Source organism: Canis aureus, chromosome 36 (assembly GCF_053574225.1).
Source record: "Canis aureus isolate CA01 chromosome 36, VMU_Caureus_v.1.0, whole genome shotgun sequence".
In the NCBI taxonomy this organism is placed as follows: Eukaryota; Metazoa; Chordata; class Mammalia; order Carnivora; family Canidae; genus Canis; species Canis aureus.
In genome coordinates this window covers 27,929,253-27,951,131 of record NC_135646.1, presented here as the reverse complement: position 1 = coordinate 27,951,131, position 21,879 = coordinate 27,929,253, and the positions used below count along the sequence as shown (strand labels likewise).

The 21,879-nt window shown below is 34.6% G+C and overlaps 1 long non-coding RNA gene across 1 annotated transcript in view; it reads left to right on the top strand.

Annotated features, from left to right (window-relative positions):
- Positions 1-1,936: 1,936 nt before the first annotated feature.
- LOC144306240 (uncharacterized) overlaps positions 1,937-21,879 on the top strand; it is a 71,893-nt gene continuing 51,950 nt past the window's right edge. The window contains exons 1-2 of the long non-coding RNA XR_013373260.1: positions 1,937-2,011; positions 14,905-14,984. This is a non-coding gene — a long non-coding RNA (uncharacterized LOC144306240). The remainder of the gene's footprint in view (positions 2,012-14,904; positions 14,985-21,879) is intronic.

The following is a 21,879-nucleotide window of genomic DNA, read 5'->3' as shown; positions in this document are numbered from 1 at the left end:
CATTTTGGTAGATTATGTTGAATGTATAGATTGCTCTAGGGAGCATAGACATTTTAACAATATTTGTTCTTCCAATCCATGAGCGTGGAACATCTTTCCATTTCTTTGTGTCTTTCTCAATTTCTTTCATGAATGTTCTATGGCTTTCTTAGTACAAATCTTTGACCTCTTTGGTTAGGTTAATTTCTAGGTATCTTATGATTTTTGGTGCAATTGTAAATGGGATTGACTCCTTAATTTCTCTTTTATCTGTCTCTTTTTTTAATGTATAGATATACAACTCATTCCTGTGTATTGATTTTATATCCTGCCACTTTGTTGAATTCCTGTATGAGTTCTACAAATTTTGGGGTAAACTCTTATGGGTTTTCCACATACAGTACTGTCTTCTGTAAAGAGTGAGTGTTTGACTTCTTCTTTGCCAGTTTGAATGCCCTTTATTTCTTTTTGTTGTCTGATCTCTGAGGCTAGTACTTCTAGTTCAACTATGTTGAACAACAGTGGTGAGTATAGGTATTCTTCTCATGCTCCTGACCTTAGGAGAAAAGCTCTCAGTTTTTCCCAATGAGAATAATATTTGCTGTGGGCTTTTCATATGTGACTTTTATGATATTGAGGTATTTCTCTCTATCCCAACACTACAGAAAGTTTTAATCAAAAAAGAATGCTATATTTTGTCAAATGCTTTTTCTGCATCAATTGAGAGGCTCTTATGGTTCTTGTCCTTTCTATTATTAATGTGATGTAACACATTGATTGATTTATGAATGTTGAACTTCCCTTGCAGCCCAGGAATAAATCCCATTTGGTCATGGCAAATAATCCTTTTAATGTACCATTGGATTATATTGGCTAGTATCTTGGTGAGAATTTTTGCAACCGTGTTCTTCAGGGATATTGGTCTATACTATATTCTTTTTAGTGAGGTCTTTGGTTTTCAGATCAAGGTAGTGCTAGCCTGAATGAGTGGAAGTTCTCCTTCCACTTCTATTTTTTGAAACAGTTTCAAAAGTTGATTTTTTAGATATTTGGTAGAATGCCACTGAGAGGCCATCAGGCCCTGGACTCTTGTTTGTTGGGAGATTTATTATTACAGATTCAATTTTCTTACTGGTTTTGGGTATTTACAGGTTTTCTGTTTCTTTCTGTTTCAGTTTAGGTAGTTTATATGTTTCAAAGAATGCATCCACTTCTTCTATATTGCTTAATTTGTTGGCATATATTTGCTCACAATATTCTCTTTTATTTGTTTTTTTTATCCTTTGGTGTTGGTTTTGATCTCTCCTCTTTCATTTATGATTTTATTTATTTGGGTCCTTTCTCTTTTCTTTTTGATAAGTCTGGTTAGGGCTTTATTGATCTTTCAAAGAACAAGCTTCTAGTTTTGTTGATCTGCATTACTTTTTGTTTTGTTTCTACCATATATCATTGATTTCTACCCTAATCTTTATTATTTATCTTCTCCTGCTGAATTTAGGCTTTATTTGCTGTTCTTTTTCCAGCTCCTTTAGCTGTATGGCTTGTTTGTGTATTTGAGACTTTTCTTGTTCCTTGAGAAAGGCTTGTATTGCTATATACTTTCTTCTTAGGACTGCCTTTGCTGCATCCCAAAGGTTCCAAACTGCTGTGTATTCCTTTTCATTTCCTTCTATTTTTATTTTTTTTTCTTTAATTTCTGGTTTACCCACTTGTTCTTTAGTAAGATGCTCTTTAACCTCCATTTATTTATGTTCCTTCAAATTGTTTTCTTGTGGTTGACTTCAAGTTTTAAAGCATTGTGGTCTGAAAACATGCATTGTAGAATCTCAGTCATTTTGTACCAGTTGAAATCTTATTTGTGATGTATTCTGAAGAATGTTCCATGTGCACTCAAAAAGAATGTGTATTCTGCTGCTTTATGATGAAATGCTCTGAATATATCTATTAAGTCCATCTGGTCCAGTGTGTCATTCAAAGCCCTTGCTTCCCTGTTGATATTCTGCTGAGATGATCTGTCCATTGCTGTTAGTGGGTTGGTAAATTCCCTCATATTATTGTATTATTATCAATAAGTTTCTTTAATTTTGTTATTGGGTTATATACTTGGCTCTCCCAAATTAGGGGCATAAATATTTGCAACTGGTAGATCTTCTTGTTGTGTAGACCCTTTTATTATGATATAGTGTCCCCCTTCATCTCTTATAACATTATTTGGTTTAACTTCTAGTGTGTCTGATACAAGGATTGCAACTCCTGCTTTCTTTTGATTTCCATATCCATGATAAATGATACTCCACCACCTCACTTGCAATCTGGAGGTAGCTTTAGGTCTAAAATGAGTCTCTTTTAGGCAACATATCGATGAGTCTTGTTTTGTATCCATTCTGATACCCTGTGTCTCTTGATTGGAGAATTTAGTCCATTTACATTCAGAGTAATTATTGAAAAGTATGAATTTAGAGTCTCTTTTAGGCAGCATATCGATGAGTCTTGTTTTGTATCCATTCTGATACCCTGTGTCTCTTGATTGGAGAATTTAGTCCATTTACCTTCAGAGTAATTATTGAAAAGTATTAATTTAGTGCCATTGTATTACCTGTAAAGTCACTGTTTCTGTAAATTGTCTCTTTTCATTTCTGATCTTTTTTACTTTGGGGTTCTCTTTCCACCCAAAGAACCCCCTTTAATATTTCTTGCAAAGCTGGTTTAGTGTTCACATATCCCTTTAGATTTTGTTTGTCCTGGAAGCTCTCTATCTCTTCTTCTATTCTGAATGACAGCCTTATTAGAAAAATTATTCTCGGCAGCATATTTTTCCCATTTAGCACATTGAATATATCATGCCAGGCTCTTCTGGTTTTCCAGGTTTCTGTGGACTGGTCAGCTGTCAATCTTATGTTTCTACCTTTGTAGTTAAGGACCTCTTGTCCTGAGCTGCTTTCAGGATTTTCTCTTTATCTTTGAAATTTGTAAGCTTCGCTGTTATATGTCAAGGTGATCTATTTTTATTGATTTTGAGGAGGGTTCTCTGTGCCTCCTGTACTTAAATGCCTATTTCCTTCCCCAGATTAGGGAAGTTCTCAGCTGAAAGATGAAGAAGCTTCTATTATATATTTAATGTCTTTCTCTCTTTCCTATTTTGGATATACTTTCTTCTAATAAGCAGACCAAAACACACCCAGGATCTAGCTTTTTGTTTGTTCTGTGTATTTCTTGTTTGATTTTTTTCTTATCTTTTTTTCTTCTGTTCACCCCCGCAATGTTGTTATTGTTGTCTTTTCTCGTTCTTCCTACTATCTTTTCTTGACAAAATGACAAGATGGGGAAATTAATGCCAAAAGAGAGAACAGGAAGTAGTACTCACTGCCAGAGATTTAATCAATACAGATATAAGTAAGATGTCTGAAGTGGAATTTAAAACAATGATAATAAAATACTAACTGGGCTTGAGAAAAGCACAGAAAACACTAGAGGGTCACTTACTGTAGAAATCAAAGAACTAAAATCTAATCAGGCCAAAATTAAAAATGCTATTACCAAGATGCAATCCCAAAAGGAGGCTCTAAAGGTGAGGATAAATGAGGCAGAAGAGAAAGTCAATGATGTAGAAGGGGAAAAATAAATGATGGAAAATAAGGAAGCAGAAAAGAAGAGACAAGGATGACTGGATCATAAAGGGAGACTTCAAGAACTCAGCAATTCTATAAAGTAAATTAATATCCAGATAATAGGGGCCCCAAAGATGAAGAGAGGGAGAGTAGAGTAGAAGATTGATTTGAATAAATTATAGCTGAGAACTTCATATTTATTCATATATATATGAATAAATGAAAAGAAACCAAGAATAATATACAGAACATATATAAAAACAAAAATTAGAAAATAATTTTTAAAAATTGAAAAAAAATAGCTTAAGAAATAAAGCTGAAAGACTAAAGAATAAAAATACCCACTAATGCTATATACTGTTTTCCCCCAAAGCTGAAGCATTACAGTTCTCTGTGATCAGTAAACTTGTTGCAGTCCAGTTGTTCCTGAAGGTCTTCTGGGGCAGGAGCTGTTATACTGGTTCTCAGATGTCCTTGGCTTTGTGGAAATGCACCTTCCTTGTCAGAGGGCCGGGCTCAGTGTAAGTGGCTCCCAATTGCACTATGTGGCACTGTTTTGCTTCCTGAAGGCCTTCAGCATCCATGGGCAGGATGAAAATGGCAACACCCTGCTCTCTAGGTCCAGAGTTGAAAGTCTGCTCCCTACTCTTCAATGAGCCTTCACAGGAATGCAGTCAATCACTCTTGTCTCCATGCTTTCCTTCACCTAGACTGTGGCCCAGTGTTTTAATCTCAGGTATGTGAGTGAATTTCAAGACTCCAAATTTTATGGACTCCTACAGCACAGACCTGTGCTGTTCCTCCCCAGAGGAGGGAGGAGTGTGTCACTGTGCTTCTGCCTTTTAGCTGGGCCCCTGCCAGGAGAATGGTTACAGGACTATGCAGAGATTCACAGTTAATGGCAACACAGAGCAGAAAGCCAGCATTGATTCATCAGACTTCCCCACTCTGATGCTTGGGAACTCCACCACACTTGGGCATCTCCATTCTTCTTGGGACCCTGGGGATGCTTCAACCATGCTGTCTTACCTGGGTTTCTGCCCTGCTTTGCCACCGAAGCCCCTTTAAGCCAGGGATATCGTCCACTGGAGCAGACTTCTAAAAGTTCCAATTTTGGGGATGCCTGGGTGGCTCAGTGGTTGAGTGTCTGCCTTTGGCTCAGGGTGTGATCCTGGAGTCCTGGGATTGAGTCCCACATCGGGCTCCCTGCGTGGAGCCTGTTTCTCCCTCTGCCTGTGTCTCTGCCTCTTTCTCTGTGTCTCTCATGAATAAAAAATAAAATCTTTTTAAAAAAAGTTCCAATATTTGCTCTCTGCTGCTTATAGTGTTTTGCAGTAGCTTCATTCCAGCTTCCTCCCCTCCACCATATCCTCCAATATATTGCTCCAGATCCTACCTTCCTAAAATGCTCCCTTTTCTGTTTATAGAATTGCAGCAATTCTTTTCTCAAATATCCAATTGATTTTGCTAGTGTTCAGAATGATTTGATAACTATCTAGCTGAATTCCAGGGACCAGATGAACTTAGGGTCCCCTATTCCTCCACTACCTTAACCAGCTTTTTCTTTTCTTTTGTTTTATAATTCCACTTATGCGTGAAATCATGATATTTGTCTTTCTCTGCCTGACTTATCTCAAACAGCACTATATCCTCTAACTCCATCCATGTTGCAAACTATGAGATCTCATTCTCCTTTTTTATGGCTGAGTTATTAATATTCCTCTGTGTGTGTGTGTGCGTGTGTGTATTACATCTTTATCCTTTTGTTTACTGATGTAAACTTTGGTTGTTTTCATATCTTGGCTATTATAAACAATGCCACATAAACATAGGTATACATATATCTTTTTGAATTAGGGTATTTGTTTTGTTCGTGTCAATACTCTGTGTTGGGTTTTAAAAAAAACAAATGGTATTTGTTTTTTTAATATTCTTAGGAAAGTCCATACTGTTTTCCACATGGCTGCATCAATTTGCATTCCCACCAACAATGAACTTTCATTTTTAGCACATCTGCACCAACACTTGTCATTTCTTATCTTTTATTTTTTATTTTAGCCATTCTCACAGTTTTAAGATGATATCTCATTGTGTTTTGGATTTGCATTTCCCTGATGATTCGTGAATTTGAGCATCTTATTCATGTATCTGTTAGCCATTTGAATATCTTCTTTGGAAAAATGTCTATTCGAGTCCTCTGTCCATTTCTAAAAATTGGATCATTTGCTTTTTGGGGGTGTATTTTGGATACTAACTGCTTATAGAATATATTATTTGAAAGTATCTTCTCCCACTCAGTAGGTGCCTTTTTGTTTTGTTGATGGTTTCCTTCACTGTGCTAAACATTTTGTTTTGATGTAGAATCAATAGTTAATCTTTTTTCTTTTATTTCCTTTATCTTAGGAGACATTCCTAGAAAAATATTTCTATAACCAACATCCTAGAGATTATTGTCTGTGTTTTCTTCTAGGAGTCTTATGGTTTCAGATCTCATATTTAGGTCTTTAATCCATTCTAAGATTTTTGGCATGGTGTAAGAAAGTGGTCCCTATTTCATTCTATGCAGGTGGCTGTCCAGTTTCCCCAACATCATTTGTTGAAGAGATCATCAGTTTCCTGTTGTATATTCTTTCATTCTTTGTCATAGATTAACTGACCATGAAAGCATGGGCTTATTTCTGATCTTTATATTCTATTCCATTGATCTATGTGTCTACTTTTGTGCCCATACATACCATGCTGTTTTGATGATTACAGCTTTGTAATATAACTTGCAGTCTGAAATTGTGATACATCCTGTTTTGTTCTTCTTTCTCAAAGCTGCTTTAACTATTGAGGGCCTTTTATGGCTCCCTACACATTTTTATATTATTTGTTCCAGCTCTGTAAAAAATGCTGTGATTTGTCCTGTAGAAATTTTCACGTGCACTTGTAAAAAAACTATAGTCTGTTATTTTGGATTGAATGTTCTGTTTATGTCTGTTAGGTCCATCTGGTCTAATGTGTCTTTTAAAGTTACTATTTCCTTGTTGATTTTCTGGCTTGATCTATGCATTGATGTATGTAGGTTTTAAAATCCTCTACTATTATTGCATTACCGTTAATTTCTCTCTTTAAGTCTGTTGATAGTTGCTTTTTGTATTAGGTGCTCTCGTGTTGAATTAATTGATATTCATAATTGTTATATCCTCTTGTTGGATTATTCCCTTTATCATTATGTAAAATCTTTTTTTTTCTTTTGCTACAGTCTTTGTTTTGAAGTCTTTTTTTCTAGGTATTACCACCACAGCTTTCTTTTTGTTTACATTTGTATGGTAAATGTTTTTAAGACGTTAAAAAATTAAGTAAATCCCCTTACTTTCAATCTCGCATGTGTCTTTAGGTCTGAAATGAATCTCTTGCAGGCCATATACAGATAACTCTTGCTTTTGCAGCCTGTCAGTCACCCTGTCTTTTTTGGCTGGAGCATTTAGTCCATTTACATTTACAGTAATTATTGATAGTTATGTATTTATTGCCATTTTGTTACTTGTTTTCCATTTGTTTTTGCAGTTCTCTGTTCCTTTATTCTTGTCTTGTTTCCTTCTTTTGTGGATTAATGGCTTTGTCTATTGTTATACTTGTATTTCTTTCTCCTGTGTGTGTGTGTGTATTTATTATAGGTTTTTGATTTGTGGTTAGCACTACACTTATATATAACATCTTATGTATATAGCAGTCTACATTAAATTGATGTCAAAGGTTTGAACCTATTCTAAAAGGACTGAATTTTTGCTCCCCTCCATGTTATATGTATATGACATTATATATTTCACATCCTTTTATTTGTGAATCTCTTGACTGATTTTTGTATAAATAATTGACCATACTACTTTTATGTTTTAACCTCTGTACTGTTTTTTTAAGTTATTAATCTACCATGTTTGGATTTACCTGTGATTTTTGTTTCCTTTCATAATTTTCTTACTTCTAGTTATGGCCTTTTCTTTCCATTCTAATAAATCCCTTTAGCATTTCTTATAAAGTGGTTTAGTGGTGATGAACTCCTATAACTTCCGTTTGTCCAGGAAACTCTTTATCCTTTAATTTTGAATAGACTTACTAGGTAGAGTATTGTTGGTAGTGGATTTTTAACTTTCAGCATTTTGAATATATCATGCCATTCCCTTCTGACCATAAGTTTCTGCTCCTTAGATTAATTTTGTTGGAGGCTTTCTGTTTTTCTTGGATCTGGATATCTGTTTCCTTTTCCAGATTAGGGAAGCTTTCAGCTGTTATGTCTTCCAATAAGTTTTCTGACCCCCTTTTTTCTCTTCTCCTGTGATCATGAGAACGCAAATATTATTATGGTTGGTGATATCTCTGCATTCCTTTAACCTATTCTCATTGTTTATTATCCTTTTTTAAAAAAGACTTTATTTATTTATTCATGAGAATGCACAGAGAGGAGAGAGAGAGAGGGGTAGAGACATAGGCAGAGGGAGAAGCAGGCTCCATGCAGGGAGCCTGACATGGGACTTGATCCCAGGTCTCCAGGATCACACCCTGGGCTGAAGGCAGTGCTAAACTGCTGAGCCTCCTGGGCTGCCCTATCTTTTTTTTTTTTTTTTTTTAATTTCTGATGCTTAATTTGGTTTCTTTATATTACCCTTTCTTGCAGATTAACAATCTCTTATGTATTCTTTAATTTGCTCCAGTGTATTTTTTATTCTAGTTACTGAGTTCTTCATCTCTTATTGATTTTTATATGTTCTATTTCTTTGTTGAATGTCTCACTGAGATCTTCCACTCTTTTCTCAAATCAGGTGAGTGTCTTTATGACCAGTACTTTGAGTTCTTTATTAAGCTTATTATCTTTATTTCATTTAGTTCTTTTACTGTGATTTTGTCCTATTCTTTCATTTGGGACATAGTCCTCTGTATCATTGTGTCTAACTCTGTGTTTATTTCTATATATTAGGAAGGTCAGGTGTATCTCCTGATCTTGAAAGTAGTGGCATTATGAGGAAGAGGTTCTGTGCTGCCCTCTAGCAATATTTCCTTGGTCACCAGAACCACGTGTCCCTGGGGTATTTCTTATGTGGACCTTGTGTGTCCTACTCTTGTGACTAATCCATGATTGCCTTAAGCATAGTAGGCTGCAATGGCCCTCTTTGCCTGCTATGGATTCACTGGAAATGACCTGTTAGAAGCTGCCGTGGGCTTACAGTCAGGTGGTGTCAGCAATCAGGCTAGCTGTCTGCCCTCAGTCTGCATTCAACAGTTGTGTGCACACTGAACTGCAATGCTCTATCACTGTGCCCTCTTCTGAGAGGCTTTTGCTGGTATGTGGGGCCAGCAGTCAAACCAGGTGACTTCCCTGATGCACTGAACTGTGAGGTGCTCTCCTGTGCTGGTGTATGGAATGATCTTACTCTTTTCCCAGAGCACGAGTCATTTTATAGTAGGAGTCATTGCTCCCTCTGGGGCTGCTTGCTGGGTACATCAGGGCAGGGCTGCTTTGGAGAGCTGCCTGCCAAACTGGAGAGATTGGATGGGTCATGTCCACAGGAGAATGTGGGATGAGGCATGCAGTGCCAATAGATAGGTGGAGAGTGTTAGCACCAGTTCCTGAATGTGTCCAGTCATCTAGGTTGAAGAAGGAGAAGAAAATAACAACCAGCACTTTTGTTTGGAGAAGTCTCCTGAAGATCTTTATCCCTCCAGTGCATCCTCACAGACTAGCAAATAAATCTCCTTCCTGTATACCCCAGGTGCTTTTCAAATTGCTGCCTTGATGCTGTGCCTCAGCCAGGTTACTTGTTATGCTGGCTCTTTAAGGGTGGAGGACTCAGTTTCTTATTGCTCTTTAGCAATCCAGGAGCCAAGCTTGCTGATTTTAAAGTATCCTGAGTTAAGTTCCACCGATTTTAAAAACTATGAAAATTAAGTTCCACTGGTTTTAAAAGTTAAATTTTATGAGAACTCGTTTTCCTAGTGCAGGTCCCCTGTGCCTTGATGCCTGGCATGTGTTCTGATCCTCTTGTTTCTTCATCCTTGGGGTTTCACTCACATTCGTGGCTAGTACCCCAGAGTGTTTGGCTCCCAACTGTATCTCTGCCTCTCCTACCCTTCTCAGTGTGTCCTCCTCTCTATAATTAACCGGAAGATCGATTATGCCAATCTTCAGTTAGTTTTCGAAGTTAGTTGTATAAATGTAGTTGGTAATTCAGGGTATCTATGGGAGGAAGTGAGCTCAGGATTTTCTACTGTGCCATCTCCTTACCTCCTCCTGGTTCCTGAAGCCTTATGTTTTAATTTATAATTTTAGATTGAATGTACTCATTACTACAGGAGTAATTCAGTAGACAGCATTCTAATTTTCAAATTGTGTTATTGAAAAATTTTTGTTGATATTTCTATTTTCATTATGAATTCATAAGAATTTTTATAGCCAAATAGCAGACTGACTTTTGCAAACTTTTTTTATGGATATAAGAATGCATGCATTTTAATTGCTGCATACAAAATTATATATAGTTCTATTTGAATGAGTTTGTTGATTATTCAAATTCTCTATTTCCTTGCTCAATTAGTACATTTTTGCTTAATCCAAAAAATGTAATAAAATAGCAAACCCACACACAATAAAATACTTTGACTTATTTTTATGGGGGAAAAGCTATAAATAAATTGTGGCATATACATACTAGGCAAAATTCAGAAGGCACATTTCAAAAGTGTTTGTATTGTATAACTTCATTTTTACCCAAATGTGAATCAAATAGAGATCTGCACAGAGATACCCAGAGATATATGCAGAATATCATTCTTTCCCTGCCTATTAGAATTTAACAATTTAGCAGAGTATTGATAAATATATGTGTGTAAGGAAACTTTCTGGGACTAGGAAAAGAATCATCTGAAAGAATTAGAGGGAGTGGTAATCATTGTCACACAAGGCTGGGAAGAGTGCTTGTTTCCACTGGACAGGCTGGAAAACCTAATAATTCAAGGGGACTCTGCTTAAAGTACTCAGATGGGTCTTCATTTATTGTGTAAAGTAGCAAACCCTAGACTGAGAACTTCTCTGGCTCCACCTAACACTTTTTAAAGGCAAGACCGAAATTTATCAAAATTTCCCAGTAACTAGATCCACACTAAAAAACAAAATCCACCAAAAAGGTGTAATTCACAATTTCTGATATCCAAAGATTACCAGGGATGCAAAGGAGGAAATACGACCTAAAGAAAAATAAGTCAATTCAAAAGAGCCCAGAGCTGATGGGCATTTTAGAATTAGAGAAGAATCTTAAACACATTACAATGGCTGTGTGCCTGCTTTTCAAAACGATAAGTAAACACAAGGAAGATATATTTTTTAAAAGACCAAAATCAAACTAGTAGAGGTGACAAACTACAATGACTGAGATGGAGATACACTATGTGTACTCAGTAGCATATTAGTTATAGCAGGCAAAACGATTAGTGACCTTGATATATGAACCAATAATTTCACTCTTAGATTGAAACCTCCAAAATGTGTGTATGTTCACCAAAAAACACTTAACACATATATTTATAGCAGTGGTATCTATAATAAACCCACACCCAAGTCCCCATAAACATTAAAGTGGATAAATAGATTATGGTGCATTTACACAATGGAATAACAGAGAAATGAAAATGAACAAAAATATTACTCTCTAATAACATGAATTAATCTCAACATATCATCAAATGTATCTAGACATAAAACAATGCATGCAGTATGATGCTATTTATATGAAGTTAGAAACAGGCAAACTACTTTTTAGCAGTAGAAATTAGGGTAGTGAACACATTTGAGAGGTCATAAATGGGAATTTAATATGCTGAAAAAATTCCACTTTTTTGGTATGATTGGTAATTTAATGAGTGTGATTATTGTGATGAAGCTGGATTCTAGGGTATTTCTGCAGATAAGTGAGAGGTGGGAAAGCCCATGGATAGCTAAAAAGGAGAAGTGAAAAAATATTCTAGTGCCAGGAATTGAAAAGTCTTCTTTATTTCTAACAGATCTTTTGTTTGGATAATTCAGAAAACACTCAATAGATATTTCTTTTTTTTTTTTAATAGATATTTCTTGATTTTTTACCTGTCTTAAAATTTTTGTCAACCTACAGAATTATAAAATTTACTCCTGGGCTAGGATATTGAGAGAATTTATAAAAATAAAGTTAGCGCCATTTCTCTAAAGTTTTTATTTCACCAATAATATTTTTATTTTTGTGTCATTTTTCCATATTATGCATCATTCATGTCTTTGGATGCTTTCATATTTTACATAAAATATCAAACATCATGCTTCATATCATTCCTACAGAAAAGTTAGTGTCATTCAAAATTGTTCAGTGTCATATTTCATTTGCTAGAGTAAGAAAGATGATTGTTAACTTTTGACAGGCCAAAATTTTGGGGTAGAAATTGTCACACTTTAAATTGCTAATTAAATTAACATCTACATCACTCTACATACCTTTTAGGAATGTGCTTATCAACAGTTCTATTTGCACTGCATTTGCTCAATTTATTATATTTTCCAATGTAATATGAATTGCAGTTTTGGAATTGACTGACACTTCTACCATTTCCAAGGGTTTTGTGACAATGCTCATAAGACTTGACCCTAAAATTTCAACACTGTGTTTTTCTTTATTTATCTATATATGTACAGATTCTTCTTGCTAAGTCACTTACTAACCTTTCCTCTCTGAAAAAGAACTTTTTTGTGTCATTTTCTGTATACAATCACGAAAATTTTTTTCCAAAATACAACATAATATTAAACATGTGAATAACATTGATTAGTCTAATTATTTTCTCCAAAAGTTGATTGCTACTATTTTTCAATGTACTATTATTAAGAAATTTGGACCACATGTTTTTAATAATGAATTTATATATGATACATAAATTTATACTTATCCCCTACCATACTACATAAACAGGTGTACATGTGTGTGCGTGTGTGTGTACACACACACACACACACACACTTCAAGATAGTACCTGTGTAAATCTCCATGAAAATATTTTAGTTTTCTCCATCAGAATAAAATATACCTTCATATTTTCTTTAATGGGGTGGTTTTGGAGAATATAATTTGTGCTTTCTGATGCTATTTAAATAATTATGTAATACTGAATACTCAAAGGAATATTTTACTATTTGTATATATATATATATATAAATAATTATAATGTGAAATAATAGGAAGTGAATTTTAATAAATAACTCATGACTTCCTCTGTGAGATTTCTGTTCATGTCTTTTGCCCATTTCATGATTGGATTGTTTGTTTCTTTGGTGTTGAGTTTAACAAGTTCTTTATAGATCTTGGAAACTAGCCCTTTATCTGATATGTCATTTGCAAATATCTTCTCCCATTCTGTAGGTTGGCTTTGAGTTTTGTTGACTGTATCCTTTGCTGTGCAAAAGCTTCTTATCTTGATGAAGTCCCAATAGTTCATTTTTGCTTTTGTTTCTTTTGCCTTTGTGGATGTATCTTGCAAGAAGTTACTGTGGCCGAGTTCACAAAGGGTGTTGCCTGTGTTCTTCTCTAGGATTTTGATGGAATCTTGTCTCACATTTAGATCTTTCATCCATTTTGAGTTTATCTTTGTGTATGGTGAAAGAGAGTGGTCTAGTTTCATTCTTCTACACATGGATGTCCAATTTTCCCAGCATAGACATGGCCAACATGCATATGAGAAAATGCTCTGCATCACTTGCCATCAGGGAAATACAAATCAAAACCACAATGAGATACCACCTCACACCAGTGAGAATGGGGAAAATTAACAAGGCAGGAAACAACAAATGTTGGAGAGGATGCGGAGAAAAGGGAACCCTCATACACTGTTGGTGGGAATGTGAACTGGTGCAGCCACTCTGGAAAACTGTGTGGAGGTTCCTCAAACAGTTAAAAATAGACCTGCCCTACGACCCAGCAATTGCACTGTTGGGGATTTACCCCAAAGATACAAATGCAATGAAACGCCGGGACACCTGCAACCCGATGTTTATAGCAGCAATGGCCACGATAGCCAAACTGTGGAAGGAGCCTCGGTGTCCAACGAAAGATGATGGATAAAGAAGATGTGGTTTATGTATACAATGGAATATTACTCAGCCATTAGAAACGACAAATACCCACCATTTGCTTCAACGTGGATGGAACTGGAGGGTATTATGCTGAGTGAAGTAAGCCAGTCGGAGAAGGACAAACATTATATGGTCCCATTCATTTGGGGAATATAAATAATAGTGAAAGGGAATATAAGGGAAGGGAGAAGAAATGTGTGGGAAATATCAGAAAGGGAGACAGAACGTAAAGACTGCTAACTCTGGGAAACGAACTAGGGGTGGTAGAAGGGGAGGAGGGCGGGGGGTGGGAGGGAATGGGTGACGGGCACTGGGGGTTATTCTGTATGTTAGTAAATTGAACACCAATAAAAAATAAATTAAAAAAAAATAACTCATGATAAACATCTATGTTATACATTGTTATTTGGAGTGGTGCTTCTAGGGTTTTGATACCAGCAGCAGCCTTAAAGATGATAAAGCTGTTACTGGAGTCCTTCTGTGTCCTGAGGAATTATTATTTAAGTTGATGTTACTATCAAGGCTGCATTTTTTTCTACTGACATCTCTCTCTAAAAAGAAGAATATTTCCCAGATACATTTTTTTTTCACTGACAGACTAAATATCTACCTGATTTGAAAAGTGAAATCCATTCCATTTTCCCAACCCATCCAGTGCTAATTTTCCATAAAAAAGAGGGGATGTTTGAGCTAACATCTCTGAGTACCTCATTTTCAGAACTTATCTATAAAAATGGGGGCAATGTTTTCTTTGCTGGACTTGGAAACTGTGTTTTAGTACTTATATATTTTTATGTTAAAGGAAGATAATTAATATGAAAGTATCTAAATGTGATAAGTGTAATATACAGACAAATATTATGAATTAACTGGTGTCTGCCTTTCAAAATATCAAATAATTGGGTCATCTTTAAATATTCCTTCTATAACAATATTATGTTATTTTTAGTAATGGGGCAAGAGCACTGTTAAGTTCTCTGTTTTATATGGTATATCTAGGGTGTTAGGCAGATACTGTACCTCAAAAAAAAAAGAGCTAGTCAGAAACCCTTCAAAATCAGTCACAAAGTCTGTAGGCTAGTGATAGTATTTCTCTTCCTACTGAGTACCTTTTAGCACGAACAGGTTCAAATGGATACATAGAATATTTTGTAATCCTTGGCTTCTCTCTGTATTTTTTATCTCCAACAGTACCTCGGGCCCTCCTTCCTCAGAGTTCTCATTTCATGGAGACCAAGACCCCAACAACCATCTTACTGATTACCTCTAAAGTAAGTAACTTGGCCTTTTGGTTCTCTTAAGACTGAGTTTAATACTCAAAATCTTCAGAAAGAAGTATCAACAAGGAAAACAAATCTTGCTTGTGCTTATTATCAGAATAAAGTCTATGTGATATTAGACAGAGCCCTTTCTTTGTCTAAACAAAGATAAAAAGGAGCAAAGAAGGAGGTAAAGAAGGTGTGCAGAACACATTCATTAGTCAAATCTGTTTATTTAGTGTTCTTGGTAACCTCCAAATCTCAACCAGCATGCACTAGGAGACTCGCTCATCAGGAAACACTCTCTGTGTCTGTTTGCCAGGTAGTTATTGGCCAATTTCTTTGAATTATTAGTTCAATACATCCAAAGCCAACATTGAAGATAGAGTCATTTGTCTTTACAGGGCCTTTATTATCAGTCAAATGACAAAATTACTTTGGCAGCCTTAAGTGGCAATAGTTTTTTTGGGGGGCTATACTTTTAGTTTCTTAAAAAAACCCAATTATATGCATTCATATTTATCCCTGAATGTTCCACAGGCCCACTCATTCATTTATGGGGGCATGATATAAGAGAAGATTCTGAAGAAAATGAGACCAAAATAAGTATATCCTAGAAAGACCGAATTCTCATATAATATTTTAAATTGCACATTGTTTTTGCTACCATCACCCCCTAAAGAACCTCATATACTATGTTAATATTTGCATATTAAAAAGTTCACTTTCATGGGTGTTAGCAAGCCACAGTTTTTGATGACTTGGCAAAACAACTGCTTTTGTCTTAAAAAACTATATATTCTGTAGAAACTTTTATATCCTACGGCTTTTTAATGAAATCTTTGGATCAGGCAATGAGATGAGATTGCAAAAGAATGTTTAAAGTTCAAATGTTAAGTCAAACACCTAGAAGCACAGCTTAAAGTAATGGTTTATTCACAGATTAATTCTGATTTTGATTTCTTCAATTACTTGTTGTAGGAAATTGGGCAAGTTATTTACCTACTCTCTGTCTTTGCATCCCCAACTTAAAAATGCTAATTCTATAAACACTCAGCGGATATTATGAAAATTACATAAATTATTATTAAGGTGCCTAGAAGATGAACATAGGGAAAGTTAAATATGAGCTTATTAAATACATCTGTTATATGCAAGTCATTGCAATACTAAATCATTGGTTTACGATGACTCTCAAATGGGGGAATATGGTACTCAAAAAATATCATCTATATTTGAGCTTATTAATTCATTTTAGAATATTACAACCTAGATTCATATTTTAAATGGTTACTGAAGTTTAAATATGATAAAGGCATAGTAAATATTTCAGTATGAAAATACTTTTAAAGTATTGATACATAGAACAGAAAAGTGCTATGTGTTTTTATTTTTATTTGTTGGGTTTTTCTTCTTTTTCTTTTTTGGGGTTTTTTGGAGGAAAGATCCCATATGATTTCCTTTGAACTATGTTAGTACTACCAACAGTGTGCACATACACACACACTTCCACACACATTTTTCCAAATAAAGAGAAATTAATAGTATGACGTCATGCAGATAGTAAAATTTTAATGTATGCTTATTAAATTATTGATATGGGATCCCTGGGTGGCGCAGCGGTTTAGCGCCTGCCTTTGGCCCAGGGCGCAATCCTGGAGACCCGGAATCAAATCCCAGTCGGGCTCCCGGTGCATGGAGCCTGCTTCTCCCTCTGCCTATGTCTCTGCCTCTGTGTGTGTGTGTGTGACTATCATAAATAAATAAAAATTAAAAAAAATAAACTATTGATATGTGAAAAGAGACTATAAAACTAATTCATGGTGTTATAGATTCTGACCCTCATATTCTTGTCTTCTGTTATACTTTAATGGAGATATTTTATTCTATAGGAAAAAGTTATTAGAAGCATGGGTTCTTAACAAGTCTATCTGTATTAAAACCTGAGCTCTACAACCTACTTAACTATCTATGCTTTTGTTTCCTTATCTGTAAGTGGAGATATATCAGATGTTATTATATCTTACTGTGTTGTTAAAGAGCTTAAATAGTTAATATTTCTAAAGCATTTAAAACAGTCTGCAACTTAATGGACATCTCATAAGTGTGCTTTATAAAAAAGTAAATAAAAAGATTATACATTTTAAATTCAGATGTTCATATTTAAATCCATTTTATTTCACTAAGCTCTATTACTTAAGAAGGTTCAGTTAATCTTTCTGATCTTCTTACTCATCATCTGTCAAAAAAGAATCATATCTGTATGTTTCAGGCTTCCCCAAAATAATAAATGATGACTTCTTTATTGTATAATTGTGAGCTAGATAGTTTGGAACTTATCTTGAATTGTAAGAAACATATTAGAAAATAAATTCACTTAAAGCCATCAGATGTTGATCAAGAAAGTGAGTAAGTAGCAGGCCATAAGTTAGAGGACAAAGTAGGCTTAGGAAAATTAACTTAACATTTATGGTTTTTAATTTTTTTAAATTTTTTTATTATTTTTTTTTTACCTAGAGAAATTTGAAGATTTCAGAACGAATAGTTTGAGGGTCTAGGATAAAGATAATAACTTTTTGGCTGCCTTACCAGATATAGGAACAATAATTGGATGTTGCTCCTTGTCAGAATATAAATAAAATGGCTCCCCTCTGAGTATGAGTATCCTAGAAGCAGAAAAGTTTCTGCAGAAGTTGTATGCCAAAAAAAAAAAAAAAAAAAAAAAGAAGTTGTATGCCAGCTTCAAATTTTTTGAGTCCCTGAAATTATGTTTCTTTTTTACAGAGGAAAATAACAACATTTTTAATCTGAAAATATTTCTACACTCATTACAAATACAATGCCTAGCAAACAATAAAAATATTCAGGCTCATGTAAAGGTAAGAGAACATGGAATAAGACCAGGAAAATACAAGCTGTTGAAAAAGACACTTTGGGAAGCCATATATTGAAATTATCAAGTACAGGATTTAAAATATGTTTAATATGCATAAGCTAATAAAAGCTGAAATATAAACAGTGGAAAGTTCAAATGAACAAGTAAAAAAATGAATAAATAAATACAATGAAGAAGTGAAAATTCTAGTTTTAGTTATATGATAAACAAAATTTTGAAATCAAGATGGATTGAAAATAAATTATATACAATTAAAAAGATAAAGAAAGAAGTCAAAAGTTATCCAGAATTAAACATTAGAAAACATAGAAATAAAAATAAAGGATTATATAGACAGAGAATATAATGACAAGGTCTTATGAATGTATTAATGGAATCCCAAAAGAAAAAATGTGAGAATATGAATAATAAATTTGAGCAAATAATACTGAGAACATTTCTAAACTAGTGAAAGATGTGCTAGTATAGCTCTATAGGGCAGAAGAACCAAGAGGAAATAGATGATTGATAGATGGATAGATAGATAGATAGATAGATAGATAGATAGATAATAGATAGATAGATAAGGAATTGGCTCAAATGATTATGGAGACTAAGAAGCCAGCAAACTAGAGACCTAGGATAGTAAGATGTATAGTTCCAGTCTGACTGAAGGTCTGAGAAGCAAAGGAGCTGATAGTGTCCCAGCTACTGTTAGGCAGGAAGAGTTCTTTCTTAAGCTTTTCATTGTGTAGGTTGTTAATTAATTGGCTAAAGCCCACCCCCATTAGGAGAGCAATCTGCTAACTCAGCCTATAATTCAAATATTCATCTTATCAAGAACCACATTCATAGACACAGAATAGTGTTTGGACAAATGTTTGTGCACCTCATGACCCATTCAAATTGACATAAAATTAACCATCATAGATTACAAGTCACAGATTCAAGAAGCGTGACAAACTGAAGAAAGATAAATTAAAAGATATTCAGAACTAGACAGAGTTTAGTAAAATTGCTAAAAATCAAAGACAAATAGAACATCATAAAAGCAGCTATACAAAAAGACATAATCAAACAATTGGTAGCTGTCTTGTAAAATAAAAATAGTAGAAATTGGAATACAATGGAATCATGTCTACAAAAGACAATAAGGGATTAATTGCGAACCAAGAATTTTAATATTTGAAAAAAATATTATTCAAGAATGAGAGTGGGAACTCTGGGAAGCTAGTGGTTGTGATATTATACTGTATCTGAGTTTTCTTGTAGAAATTGACATGGTCTTTCTGTAAGTCTAAATATATGACCTTTCTATAAATCTAAATATATGACAAAACATCAACAGCTGTGTTGTACATATTTTTTTTTTTGGTTGACCTTAAAACCTGGATACTCCATAAATTTCTAGCACAAAAAAAGAATGTAAGAAACTAGGACAGTGACTATTGATGACTCTTCTAAGAATGTTTACCTAAGAGAAGTAGATAAATAGGGTCCTAGTTTAAGCTGGGAAGGGAAGGACTTTTTCATTTTTGATGGGAAAAATAACAGGCCAGTCAGCATAGCATTGGTCTTCTCTGTCCACATTCAGCTGCAAATGTAAATAAGGTGGGGAAATAAAGTTAGAATTAATAACAGTTTTCTTTTAGCCAACTACTTAAAATAAACAAAGGTGCATGTATTTTAGTGTATATGTAAAACACGTGAACAGTCTTTAAGGACATTGAAAAAGTGGTTAATGAACTATGGGTTCAGGTAGCGCTGAGATATTCTTGATGTTGGACGTACTGGATGGTATTGACTGAAAAAAGAAGCGGTGGTTTGAGATGCTTGGAATTGAGATTCCAGTGGTGTCACAGTTATTAGTAATGTCAAAATGTTTTGTATTACAATAGAGAATGGACATAAGAGATGTGTGAAGAAAAGATCATTGCAAGAGGGGAACGGTTACTCTCTATCATTTGTTGTTTGGACCATTTATGAAGAGACTGAAATGACTAAAAATGATGACAGGAGTAGAGTTGGTGACACTGAATCAGGAAACTGAAATCTACAAGTACTCAAAATGTGAGAAAACTAGAAAACTAGAAAACTAGATGACCTTGGTTGTGGCAATGACTTTTTAGATAGACCAAAGGCATGATTCACGAAAGAAATGATTAATGAGTGGTACTTCATTAAAACTAAAACCTTTCTCTGTAAAAGAAAATGTAAAGACAACGAGAAGACAAGTGCAGATTGGGAGAAAATATTTGCAAAAGACATCCGATAAAGGGCTGTATTTCAAAATATGTGAAGAATATTTAAAATTTCATAAACTAAAAATAGAGGAGAATATTTTTACTTGAAAAATACTGCTTCATATATAGTCTTGCTTTTACAATATTTGAAAATATACAATTCTTTTTCAAAAGTACAACTTTATTGGTAAAATTACAATATTGAGAATGCCTACTATTTACTATCTCTATCAACGTAAATTAAACCGAAAAGGAGTCATAACACAAATGACAGTATTACATAGAATAAATCTTGAAGCTGAAGAAAGCATGAAAAAGATATGGAATTTACTTAGGTGGTTAAGATGATTAAGGTTAAGGGCCTCTGTATGTATTACGAACTGTCTAGTGACCTACGTTTGAGTACACAGTAATGTAATGAATCAATCGGATCTTACATTTCAGCTCAGTGGGTGGAAAGATAATAATAAAATTTGTGGAACAGAATAGTTCTATTGATCTCTCCTAAATCTAATCTCCCTTGTAGTATCAGCCAATCACTGGGTTTCTACTCCGGCAGGACTCTTGCCCTAAAACAACGGCAGCTGGGGTTGCTACTACATCGGGAATGTTCTCATTAAGCCCTGTCATCCATTATCTGAATACAGTTATCAAAAACATGACAGCAGGCACTTCTAATGAGTTTGAAACATTCTGTAAGAATCCCATTATAGGGGCCAAGGGCAGGCTGCCCCAAATATGCCACGTTGTTGTAGTGATTATTTTTATTATTTATTATTATTATTATTTATTATTTAATAATAATTTAATATTATTTATTATTTTATTATTTATTATTAAGTAAAGTTACTTAAGAGAGAGCCTGAGCAGGACAGACTCAAAACCCCCTCTGTCCCAGTGAAAGAAGGAAATCAATCTCCCCTGTGAGAGGTGCCCTCCCTATACCTGGAGGTAAAGAGGCATCCTTATTCCTAGATGGGAAATGTAAGGCCCAGAAGGGCTGTATAAACCACCTTTGTTACTTTTTACCAATTTACGATCCCAGCTCAAATTCTGTTTAGAATTTCTTACTAATTCAAGCTCCAAAAGTTAGTTTTTGGTGTTTTTTGTTTGTTTGTTTTGTCCTATAAGTTCCTCACAGATGTATCATTCTTTGCCTATAAAATATAAAAACTGCTTGCCTTGATAATTTCTTTAGGTCTCAATTTTATTATTGAGCCTCTGTGTGTGCATAATATTTTTTTCCCTCCTCTTAATCTGTCTCATGTAAATTTTATTCTTTGTCCATCCAGAAGACCTTGAGGGTAGAGAAGAATTTTTCCTTCCCTTCAACAGAAATGAACACTCACACACACACACTTTCTAGTCCAAGTTTATTAAAAGGAAAAGAGATTGGAGGCTGAATTGGGTAAGAAAAAAATCTTAATTCTCCCTCTATAAATTAAATTAGAATAGCAGGAGTCAGAATTTGGAAATGCAGGTGCTTTCTTACTTTCTAGTAAAAATAAATGAATGAATGAATGAATGAATAAATAAATAGAATTTAAAAAGCTGTATTCAAGTCATTGGCTGTCATTTTTGAAAGAAAGTAGAAGCTCATTTCAGTGACAGTATGACCTTCAATAATGTCCAAACTCCTGCTGCTTCTAAAATGGCTTTTATGATTCAAGGGATTTTCTCTTTCTTTAGCCATGATTTAAAAATGCAGAGGTGAGGTCAGGTGTCTTGTAGAAAGATAGATTTAGGGAAGACAGATCTATTTAGGAATAGTAATTCCAGATAGTAATTT